This window comes from Urtica dioica, chromosome 8 (genome assembly GCF_054948205.1).
Source record: "Urtica dioica subsp. dioica isolate 48M chromosome 8, U.dioica_male_clone48M_v1_H2, whole genome shotgun sequence".
NCBI classification, from domain to species: domain Eukaryota; kingdom Viridiplantae; phylum Streptophyta; class Magnoliopsida; order Rosales; family Urticaceae; genus Urtica; species Urtica dioica.
The window spans coordinates 4679158-4691610 of record NC_142763.1 but is presented as its reverse complement, the minus strand read 5'-3'; the positions used below and the strand labels follow the sequence as shown (position 1 = coordinate 4691610).

Here is a 12453-nt window from a genome sequence, read left to right as displayed (position 1 = left end):
TCATCGTCATCTTACAAATCATCTTCTTCCATCAATTCTTCGTCCTCAGTTTCTTCGTCATCGATAAACTCTTCTTCTTCAATATTTTCCAACAAGTTCATTGCGTCGTTGCTCACGGGCTCTGGTATTGCAGACTGATGACGCGTCGACAATGAATCTAAATCTGACGGTTCTACTGACAACTGAACTGAAGACGAAGATTGACCAAGAATGAGGTCAATATCAGGAAGATCCCACACATTTCGATGATTACACTCTTCGACGATTCGCCAATCAGGACCATTGAAGTTATCTTCCAAGTAGAAAACTTGTTTCGCTTGAGTTGCCAAAATAAATGGCTCGTCTTTGTACCATTCTTTTGCCACATACACGCTTGTCAAGTTATTGTCGTTGCGTGTCCTTTTCCTCGGATCTTGGTCACCGAACCAACGACATTGAAATAAGACGACACGACAATTGTTCTGATACGTCAAGACAATGACGTTTTCTACTTGACCGTAGAAGTCGTGACCTCCTTCACTTGGTACACATACCCCGCTATTCTGAGTCGTTCTTCTGCTATCACGTTGACGGGAGATAAATTTAACTTTAACTTTAAAACCTGCATAGAAACATCCTAAAACTAACAATAAATCCAACCTCAGTGGTTCGATTATTAAAATTCATAATCCATAATAACCAACTAATTAAATTCACATTGTTATTCATTTTTAAATCCGTAACCAACTAATTAATTTAACATTTTTATTCATTTTTAAATCCATAACCACCTAATTAATAATTTATTCTAACAAAATTTCTAATTTCTAAATCCTAACAAAATTTCTAATTTTTAATTTTTAAATCCTAACAAAATTTCTTAATTTAATAATTTCTAATTTACTAATCCAAACAAAATTTACTCTAACAAAATGTGAAACCCCAAAATTTAGCTATGTGAAAATTTAAATTGTGTGATGGAAAATTAAAATTTTAAGTTAGTCATTATGAGAATTTCTTATAGATAAAATTTCTTTGAAATGTAATTTCTTATTAAGATGAAAGTATGTGATATAAAATTTTAATTACGTGTGTGTATGTATATATTATGTACATTAGATTAAGTAATAATTTTTTTCTCTAACTTTTTCTTTTATGGGTGTGTAATGTGCAACTGGACATAAAGAAGACGTATGTACTTTTATTGATTCTTAGTAATGTGTGAAATTCTTTTTAATTTATAATGTAAACTATTTTTTTTTCCTTTTCTTTGTGTATTATAATTTTTTTTAATCAACCATATATGCACATGTATAATATTAGATATATATATATATATATATGCCCGTAGAAAGTTTTTTTTATTTGTTAAGTATTTTTGTATAGCTTTAATGAGTATAAAGACAAAATAATGAATTTGACAAGTAATATATATATATATATATATATATATATATATATATATATATATATATCACAAGTTTTGAAAAGTCAAAAGAGGATGTTATATTTTATGCAAGTTACGTAAAGAAATGGTAATGGTAATATACTATCAGAATATTCAATCACATTTTGTGTCATGAATGTTGATTTTATACGTCCTTTAGTGAGACTTTAATTGCTCTCTGATTGACAATTGTTACATTAAAATTTGTAACGTAAATTATATCAAATGAGGAGACGAGAGGTTTTATAATTTTTTTGAAGTCAGAATTTTTTTGTTCCTCTCATACATATCTCCTTTATTCTATCTCTCCCGATCTTTCTCTCCAGCAAAGAAAAAAAAATAATAATAAATCAAAGCAATCACATCCTTTTTGCCCCTGAAAATCTTAATAAGCAATCCTATACAGCCTTATCAAGGTACTTTCATGCCCCTAAGATAAGCCATGTTACTGTTTTTTTTATATTTGTATTTATTTTCTTATGAACATCAAAGGATAGTTTTTTTTTTTTTTCTGGCTGAGAATAATTCTTGTGTATTGTAGAAAGCGCAATGTTTTATATAGCTATGAATATTATTTTGAGCTGAAATTTTTATACATAAATATTAAAGATGTTTACGGCATGTATTTTTAATTTCATCAATTTTGGATAAACCGTTTTTATTCTAAAAATCTTTTACCATCGGTACGTAGAACTTTCTTTTTAATGATCCAAACAGCCAGTTTTGATTTTAGTAAAACAGCTACAAAACGAATTTGTATTTGGGATTTTTATACCAGAATATTCAACATGTTTTTAGTATGACTTAAAAATCTTGTAATTTTTGGATAAACTATTTAATTTATAAAAATAAATTAAAATTATTGCGCGAAGTTTTATTCCTGTTTCAAACAGAGAGGTTTTATATTTTTTTAAAAATACTTGCAAATCGTATTTTGGCTGGAATTTTGTATACGAGATACCTATATATGTTGTTGTTACATAGAAAAATAAGTATGAGGTTTAAATTACCGGAAGTATTTTTGTTAGTATTTTATTTTAACAAGTGCGCAGATCCGTCTCGTTTTCTCTAAAACCCAATTTTTAGACAATATATGTTTAAATTAGTTTTCTTCATGTTGGAGCCCGATTTTGGTCTTATCACTGAAGACTAATATGTTCAAATTTATATTTTATAGTCTCTGGAATTTTTCCAGAATTTTTCTCTAAGATTATTTTTTTTCCGGAACCCGAGGACGAAGGGTATTTTCGTCTTTTGACGTCCCTGTTCCTTCTCTGATTTTTTTTCCAGAAACTTTGTTAGTCTAGAAGTGTCTTCTAAGAACCTAATTCCTACCCGTTCGAATAGGTACCGAGCCGAATAGCTTTTCCAATCGTTCGAGAGTCTAAGAACTTTTCCCCGGCTCAATAAGGTGAGAATAATCTCACTACAATACGGATTAGCTTAAAATTAATTACGATGAGTGTGTGATCTGATTTGGTTAATATGTGTTATATGATTGATTGTGTGATATTTCTTATGTGCGTGTATATGTTAATGAGTGATTTGTGATTATTATTTCATGTTTGGTTATGATAAGTTTATGTATGAGTTTAGTACAACTTTGGCATAACATGTTCTAATTATTAGCATGTTTTATTTATGTTTATGTCATATGTCATCTTTGTATGTAACGCAAATAATCAAGTGATAAGATAAGTAAGAGAGTCGTACCGCCTCGAGCTACGGAGGTATTAAGAGAATTCTCTCGAGCCGACCTACGGGCTCATAAAGGGAGTTTTCTCATATGATATGTTATTAGATGGTGCGAACTATGGGAGGTCGCAGCCCCGTAGTTCGTTTCCAAAGTGTACACTGAAATTGGTACGACTACTCTAGGGGCGCCCCGAATAAAATATGATAAGACTTATGATACGAAAGACCATGACACTATTAGAATTTAAAACACTAATAACCGGATCATGCATCGCATTACTCATCTCTTTTTGTGAGTTATAGTTATTCTCGCTGAGCGTTAGCTCATATTATGTGTATTCGTCCGTATTGTAGGTAAGCAACAAATGAACAAGTGAGAAGGTGGATCAGCGGCGTTCGATGGCTAAGGGGTTGGGTTGTGGTTCCGCTCACTTATTTAAAAGACTTCCGCTACGAAATTTTCTAAACACTCGGTTTGAGATTTTTTATGCTTAAGATATTTTTCAAGTTTAATTAGTTTCGCAAAACTGAAGTTGAATTTTTGAGGTTTTATTTCCGTCGAATATTCAAACCATCTACTTTAGTTTGAGATTCCGAATTAAGTACTTCTCTTATTTTCATCAAATGTTTTTGTAAGGTTTCAGATGTTGGTTATTTTTAAATTTGTTTTATTTTAAAGTCTAAACTTTATAAATATATGAAACGATGTTTAAAAAAAAATTATCCACTATTTTTTTTTCTAAGTAAAAGAATTAAGGTTAGTATGACGGTCCGAAAAGTCGGGTCGTCACACAAAATTTCTAATTTCTAAATCCTAACAAAATTTCTAATTTTTAAATCCTAACAAAATTTCTAATTTCAATTAATCCTAACAAAATTTCTTAATTTAATAATTTCTAATTTACTAATCCAAACAAAATTTCATTTCATATTCATTTCATAATATAAATATTTATATATCTAATCCTAATTTATATTTATATATATATAAATAATTATACTTATACATAATTTAAACATTTATGTAAATATTAATATATTAATCCATATATATAAAGTTTTTAAAAAAAAAAAAAAAACTTACCGACGTGAGGAAAAGAGAAGAGGAAGCGGGAAGTGGCTACGGCGCGGCCAGAGAAGAGGAAGCGGCCAAGGACGGCGTCGGCGGGGAAGTGGCTACGGCGTCGGCGGCGGAGCGCGGCGGAGGAGCTGCAATGGGAGAGAGAGAGGCCGGTAAGGAGAGAGATGTGAGGAGAGAGAGAGAAGTGAGGAGAGAGAGAGAGAGTTACCGGGTACGACGAGGTCGGCGACGGCGGCACACGGCGGAGGAGGGCACGGCGACGGCGGGAGAGAGAAAGAGAGAGAGAAATCGTTTTAGGTTAAAGAAAGAGAAATGAGGAAGCTGGTTCGCGATCTGGTATTTAAAGACCTTTAGCGACGATTTTTCCGTCGCTGAATCATTTCATTTCGTCGCTAAAAGAACTTAAATCGATTCATTTAGCGACGATAAATCCGTCGCTATTAGTAAATTTCAGACATTTAGCGACGAACTAATCGTCGCTAAATCATTTTCGTTTTACTGTAATGGGAGGGATTTTTCCCTCTTTAAAATTCGTCAAAATTCGAAAATAATTAGCGACGATTAGTTCGTCGCTAAGTGTATAGCGACGATTAAAATACCTTTAGCGACGAACTAATCGTCGCTAAATCATTTCGTTTTAATTTAACGGGAGGGATTTCTCCCTCTTTAAAATTCGAAATTAATTCAACATTATTAGCGACGATTATATCGTCGCTAAATGAATTCAGACCTCATTAGCGACGAATTTATCGTCGCTAATTAGTTTCCCGCGAACTTAGCGACGACAAAAAAGAATTAGCGACGATAAAGTCGTCGCTAATTATCTTTGCCGCCAAACTTTAATTTTTTTCGCCCCAAAAAATTAGCGACGGGAAAGTCGTCGCTAAAAGGTTGATTAGCGACGAGAAATTAGCGACGACTAAGTCGTCGCTAATACTTCCGTCGCTAAATGTCATATTTCACTAGTACAAAATATAGCATCAGGTGCGACTTTTTTCGCACCTGAAAGTGCAAAAGTCGCACCTGAAAGTACTTTCAGGTGCGACTTTAGGTGCGACAAAGTCGCACCCGAAAGTCCGCACCTGATAATCCTCTTGATTATCAGGTGCGACAAGTCGCACCTGAAACTCTTATACTATCAGGTGCGACTAGTCGCACCTGAAAGTCTTGACTATCAGGTGCGACTAGTCGCACCTGATGCTCTTTATCTTTTTAAAAAAAAATTAATATGCTGATTATATATTACAATATATAATCAGCATATTAAAACTAAAATTTGAAGAACCATATCGGGTTCCATATAGGGAGTTATTCTATGATTTAAAAACTAAAATTTAAAAGTTATATCCAAGTCTATTAACATAAATATGAATAATACAAATGTTCATATTTATTAGATTTAAAGATTTTAACTATTAAATTATCCAATAAATTACTTTTAAAAAAAAGGAAAAAAAATATTCATTCATTTTTCAGGGAAATTTAAACTTAAACTAATCATACAAATAACCTAAACTTAATTTTAACCTAAACTAATCACATTATTATAACCTAAACTTAATTTTAACCTAAACTAATTTTAACCTAAACTAATAATTATATAAATAATTTAATAGAAACACTAACCTAAACATATTACAAAACATTAACATGTTATCAAATTAATTACAATTACAATTACAATTAACATAAACTAATCAAAATTAAATTAAACAAACTAATCAAAATTAAATTACTAACTATCTAATTAACATTTACAATTTTTAACATATATTAACTTACATATTTCACATTAATACACTAATATATATTTATCAACCTAACTAACCTAGCTAACTAACTAATATATGATTATATAAAAAAAAAACTAATATATACACTAACCTAGGACGGCCGGCCGGGGACTCGGGGACAGCGGCTCGGTGGCTGGGACTCGGAGGCAGCGGGGCCGGGGCTGAGCGCACGGCGAGGTCCGAATCGAGGCCAAAACCTTCTCATATTCACGTCCCAAAACCGATTCAAATCGAACAAGGTCACTCCTATAATTTCAACATCACAAACAGTCAAAATGAATCACATAGCCAAAACAAGTGTCACAAACAGTCAAAATGAATCACATAGCCAAAACAAGTGTCATAGCAAAATCACAAACTCATTTCAGCCAAGTCAAAAGAATTCCCGACAGCCTGACCCACTAGCGCTTAAGTCATCATAACTCGAGCTACAAAACTTGAAATCGATTGATTCTAGCGGCAAATGAAAGTAGACTCATGTAGCTTTCTAACGAGATATTACAAGCATATATACGACAAGAATAGCTATCTCAAAAACAGCCCGTAATTCGCTGTTACAATTCTGGAAATCCCGTTTTACTGCTGCGAAACACAAACTTTGGAAATTCATAACTCATTCAATACTCAATGGATTTACATGTTCTTGGTCATTTTAGAAAGCTCATACAGTCTACTATCCATGAAAAATATCCAAAAATAAGAACTCAGGTCATACAAGTCTGTCCACGTCGATTTACAAAGGCTGTTCAAACAGTTTTTTTTTTTAAAAAATTCGGCCAAATTCAAACCACAACCAAGAAATTCCGAGTTCAATCCTCAATTTCAAATCATCAACATCAATAATTGATCCCAATCAACACACAAAACCAACCAATTTTACTGATTTCAACCCGGAACCAAAAACCCCCAAATATGGAACCAAGAACCCTAGCTTCGAATTTCAATCCAAGGAGAGGAATTCTTACCTCAATCCACGAATTCAAGCTTCTTTGGAGGGTTCTCACTTATTTCCCGGTGGTTTCTCTTGCTCCGGCGTCCTCGCGACGTCTCTTTTCCTCGGCTTGAAGCGCGCGGTGGAGGATGGGTCACGGCGGCCACGGCGAGCTCGCGGCGGTGGCGCTCTGCTCGGCTGGGACGCGCGCGCGGTGGAGCTGTGATGGTGGTCGCTCTTGCTCCGGCGTTCTTTCTCGGCTCCCTCTCTCTCTTTCCATTTCTCTCTTCTTTCTTTTCTTTTTTTCTTCTCTTTCTCTTTCCCGAGCAATTTCTTTTCTTTTAAATCTCATTTTAAAACTGAATGAAAAAATGAGGGGGAGAATTGGCCCGCTTAAAATTTTAAACAATCAGATGCGACAAAGTCGCACCTGAAAGTTTTTTTAACAATCAGGTGCGACAAAGTCGCACCTGATACTCAAAAAAAAAAAAAAAATTAGCGAAATTTTTTGGACTTCTGGTTGACAATCTGATGCGACTAGTCGCACCAGAAAGTCATTTAAATGCGACTTTTAGGTGCGACTAGTCGCACCTGATAGTCATGCGCATCAGAAAACTATATTTGTATTTGTAGTAGTGTTTCTAGTAGTGATCCTTTTTTTTTTCTTCCCTTTTTCTTATGTCGATACTTTTCCGTGCCCTTAAAAACATGGCCTCAACTCAAGCTATTTGATCTTCATTCACTCACTACATTCTCAGCAACTATACAACACTCGAGTTAATTACTCTCTTTTTTTTTTTTTGTTTGGCTAAAATACCCTTTTTATTTCTTCCCGGTATTGTTTGGCATTGATATTTCAGATGTGCTTTGTGGAGGAAAAAAAAAAGTAATGAAAAAAAATGAGTCGGATCTATATATTGTAAAAATGTTACCCTTCTTGCTAATCAATCAGAATCAAGTAATTGACTACGAACCCAATCTAAAAGCTCATTTCTTTTACGATTTTTACGAATGAGCCGATGGGTTTTGTAGTAGATTGATTGAAAAGAATTTGGTGGATGATAATCAAGATAAAGTGGGAGATTTCTTTCCATTTTTATCCCTTATTGTTGGAATCGGGATTCATACTTGTCCACATTTTGCAATATTGGTCTTTTCACTGTAAAATTGGAGATAGAAGATAGAGAATCCAAGTAGTTCTCCAGTTTTATATTAATAAATCAAATACAAACAGCATGGATGTTGCGATATTTTTATGACTAGCACGCAAGTGGACGTATCGAACAAGTAATAGAGTTACGTAAGTAACGGATATCGATCCCACAGAGACCAGTTACTATAGCGACGTTAAACAACCTAAAGCAAATTGATTTCACAAAGTTGTTGATGGATGTGATTATGAAAATGACAAATGAATTAACGTAAAAATAAACGAGAAACAAACACGAGATAACAAGCAAAGAAAACTACGGGGTCACGATTTCACCAGGTAACACAACATCGGGGTTTCGGGAACGAACAATCACAACTATTCCTATGTAAGCTAATCTCATTCTCTCAATAATATTCCCTAGCCTCTCTCGAGTGAACTAGCGAACCTACGCAATTGTCGGATTATTTATCCTCTCGGCCTCTAATCCTATTAAAACAACCACATGCAATAAACGCGAGAATTCTAACGATTACACAATCGTCTAAGCCGTCAAGCAACCTAAACAATGTGATGAGTGAAAAAGGGCACGAGTTTTTACTCTCTCTCAAGCAGCTAAAAACTCCAATGAAACAATTCTAATGATGATCAAGCTAAAGAATGCATTAAGAACACTTCCACACAAGCAAACATATTCATGAAACAGTTAATAACTAATCAAACCCTAACGAAACCCCTAAGCTACATCTAACCCCGACTACATCGTAACCCCGCTAGAGACTTAGCCTCTAACGGTGTTCATGACCATGATCAAAACAATGAGAGTGATTAAAAGCAATAAAACTAGCATAGAATGAAGAAGAGAGCTCATGATTATAACGAGAAAGGAATTCAAAAACACAATGCAAAATTAAGAGCAGAAAATAAATAGAAGGAAGAAGAAAAACTATTAATGGAGTTCCGGCTGATCGGATTTTGTCAATTCCGTTGATAAGCTTTCTCTCCGTTGCAAAAGCTCTCCAAAACAATAATAAAATAAAGCGTAACCTAAAAAAAAGAGGCTGAGTTGTGTTTTATAGTGGTTTAGGTCGAAGTACAATTTTGGACTGATCTGGGCCTTAAAAAACGATCCAACGGCTAGGATTAAGTCAAAATTCGACTTTGTTTTCGTCAGGATTCGTCGTCTCGCGGCGCGCCATCCATCCTCGCGGCGCGAGGCTTCCTTCTTCGTATCGTCGCGGCGCGAGATCACCGCGAGGCGCACCGCGAGAAGCTCCTGGAACTTTTTGTGTTCGTGAAAATCTGTGGGTCGTGGCGCGAGATCTTTAGGTCGCGGCGCGAGGTCTGCTGATTGCTGAGGTCGCGCCGCGAGGCCTTGCGCCAAAGCCTTCAAATCTTCATTTTCTTCATTTTGACTCCAAATTCATCGCTTTTACTTCCGTTCCATCGATATGTGACCCGACAGTTACTTTTCATCCATGTTGACCTGAAATTCACTATAACCACACTAAAATCATAAAAAACACTTGAGAACGCGCTAAATCCAAGTCAAATGAGAGCGGATTCGTACGTAAAATACGCACTCATCAAACCCCCCCAAACTTGAGTATTGCTTGTCCTCAAGCAAAACAAAAACGAACACACACCCAACAAGAGAAATAGACCTAACAACCCTTCTAAGAACTTCTGGTGTTTGAAATACGTCAATCAACATGTGCTCATCTCCACTATCGTCCATCGCCTATCATTGACTAGGATATTCACGATTTTAACATTCACGCTGACTACTAAATACAAAAGAAATCATACAAGTAGCATTACCGTGACCATTATACAATGCTTACCCATCTCGTGTACTTTCGGCTCCAAATTCTTTACCCGCCCTCTTGCTTTCAAAGTCACCCAAAATTCGAGGATATAACAGTTTGGCTCGATCAACGCAATCATATGCTCATTCCTACCTTTGGTCTCCACTAATGTATAATCCTCATCTCGAGTCGATCTGTAGGGCTTTAAGGCTTGTATCATCACGGGTAGGGTCAAAGGTGAGTTATGGATACACAATTTTGTGACTAAACATCAACCTTCGCGACTCTTTACCTCGCCACAAAAAATTATGAGCACACAACCCTCAAATATTCTTCTCACTCACTACCCACGTTCTTGACATAGGATTTCATCTTTTTAGAACGTTTTACTCTTTCTCAAGTATTTATCTCCCGTGTTTCACCCCCCAACACTTGTAAGTATGCACACTCAAGCTTATCTGATTTGATTAGTCTTTCCCTTTCACTTTTTTTTTTTTTTTTTTTCACTGCACCGCGCCGTCAAAAGAAAACACAGCTACCACAAATCTCTTTTTTTTTTTTTTTTCTTTTTTTTAACACAAAGTAAAGCAAATAAATGGAAACTGGCGCGGTGAGAAGTTAATTAACCGAACAAAAAGGGACTAACCAACCCAAATATACAAACCTGAAGCTCAAATATACACTCGAGAGTCGCAAAGATCGATGGGGTTTTTTTTTTTTTTTTTTTTTTTTTAATGAAACATCGGCTAGGCTTTTTCTGACTTTCATGAGAATGGAATAGTGTTTGGCCTTTAGTGAACGGGTTCTAAAAGGATAAGGATGTTCCGGGTTGGCTTTTTGGCTCGAATGGCTTATCCTAAATCCTACGTCATCTCGACAGGATCGGATTATACTCAATTTCGCTTCGATCAAAGATTGGAGTGAGTTCTAGTGCGTTGTCGGGTTCCTTTTCAAACAATTGGTCGGGTCTTTCCTAAGGGCTCCTAAGTTCCGAGACATGCAAAATTCGGGTCGAACATGGTATTGCAAACTCAAGCTTTCTTTCACACATAGTAGTTCGTGGTTACTCTTAGTCTAACGCTTAAGACAACGATTTCATAAACAAGCACATATCAATGTTGATGTACGCACTCAAACACACCAAGTTCTACCTAAAACAACCCTAATATGTACAAGTGATACCCCCTCGCAAAGCAAGAAAACACCCCCCCCCCCCCCCCCCCCCCCCCCCCCCCCCAACACTTAAAAGCAGACATGGTCCCCAATGTCGATCGTCATATATAAGGGAGAATAGAAACTTACCTCGCGGGGGTGGCCGAACGCCCCTACTCGTCTCCGCCTTCCGGCGGTGGTTGTGGATAATTGTACGGGTACCACGGCGGAATTTGAGCGTACGGAGTCATGAAGTCCGGAGGGAACGCCGGATACATCGGCATGTCGGGGCTGGACTCGGCTGGCGTATCGGGTGGTGGTCTGTAGGCTTGGCGAGCTGTCCACGTGTCGTACACGTCGCGTTGAAACCCGGCGTAGTTGACGCTACGTTGGCCAAACTCGTTGAGGAACCCTCCGATTGCATTGTGCCCGGCTCCGACGGCTTGCACATCGTGGTGGAGACTTTGGACCTCATGTCTTGAGGAGCAAGTCCTTCCGATCTAAAGTTGTTGGACAACTCATCAACGTCATTGCTAGACGTAAATGACATGACATCATTCATACTTCTGTGATGCGCCCGTAACCTGAATTGAGGCTGTTGGTTTACATTGTGAATATGAAATTGTCTATTCAATTGAAGTCAAATATAAAGACTAAGACTACATCCAAAATTTAGAGAAATACTTTTTATTTCAAACAAATTTTAAGTCTTGTCTGGTGCATCTAACTCTAAGTTTATGTCTATTGTCTAGTAATAAACTTGTTAACTAAATGTTAGGGGTGACTAATATGGCTTCTTATGAATTAATAATGTGCGTTCTTTCTCTAAAGTTGTTTAGTAACTTTAGTTAGAACTTAGAAGAGTTCATCTCAAGATAGAATCACGGTTGTGTTTGGTTTTCATTCCAAAAAGTGTTTTTGACTTTTTGAGATAAAAAAATTGAAAACAAAAAGTGAAAGTTGCGTTTGGTTTAATTTTTCGGAAAAAATTTTCAAAAAATTTTGAAGTTGTTTTGTCAAAGAGTAAAGAAAACTGAAAACAAATAAAATGTGTTTTGTAAAAAAAATTTATTCTTTTCTCTCCTCATTCTCCTTCAAAAACAAAAATGAAAAATGTACCAAACAGTTTTTTCAATTTCTCAAAAACAAAAATGAAAACTGTACCAAACAGCTTTTTGAAAACAACTGCAAAATAATTTTCAGTACAACTACAAAAATTAGAAAATAGAAAACAAAAACTTTTCGAGTTAACTACCAAACAGGTATATATTTTTAACTAAACAGTCATTATTTTATAATACCCTTTATGTTTCTAAAAAAAATATTATTTGTTTTATATTTTAAGATCATGGGAGTCTCCTTAAATATTCTCAAATATTCTTCCTAAAACTCGTTCATTAGATTCGTGGCATATTTC

At 35.5% G+C, this 12453-nt stretch overlaps 1 long non-coding RNA gene across 1 annotated transcript; it reads left to right on the top strand.

Moving 5' to 3' along the window:
- Positions 1-1559: 1559 nt before the first annotated feature.
- Positions 1560-3673, top strand: LOC149387457 (uncharacterized). Its single transcript, XR_016301090.1, has 3 exons — positions 1560-1842; positions 2774-2837; positions 3476-3673. It is a non-coding gene; the product is annotated as an uncharacterized LOC149387457 (long non-coding RNA).
- The last annotated feature ends 8780 nt before the right edge of the window (positions 3674-12453 follow it).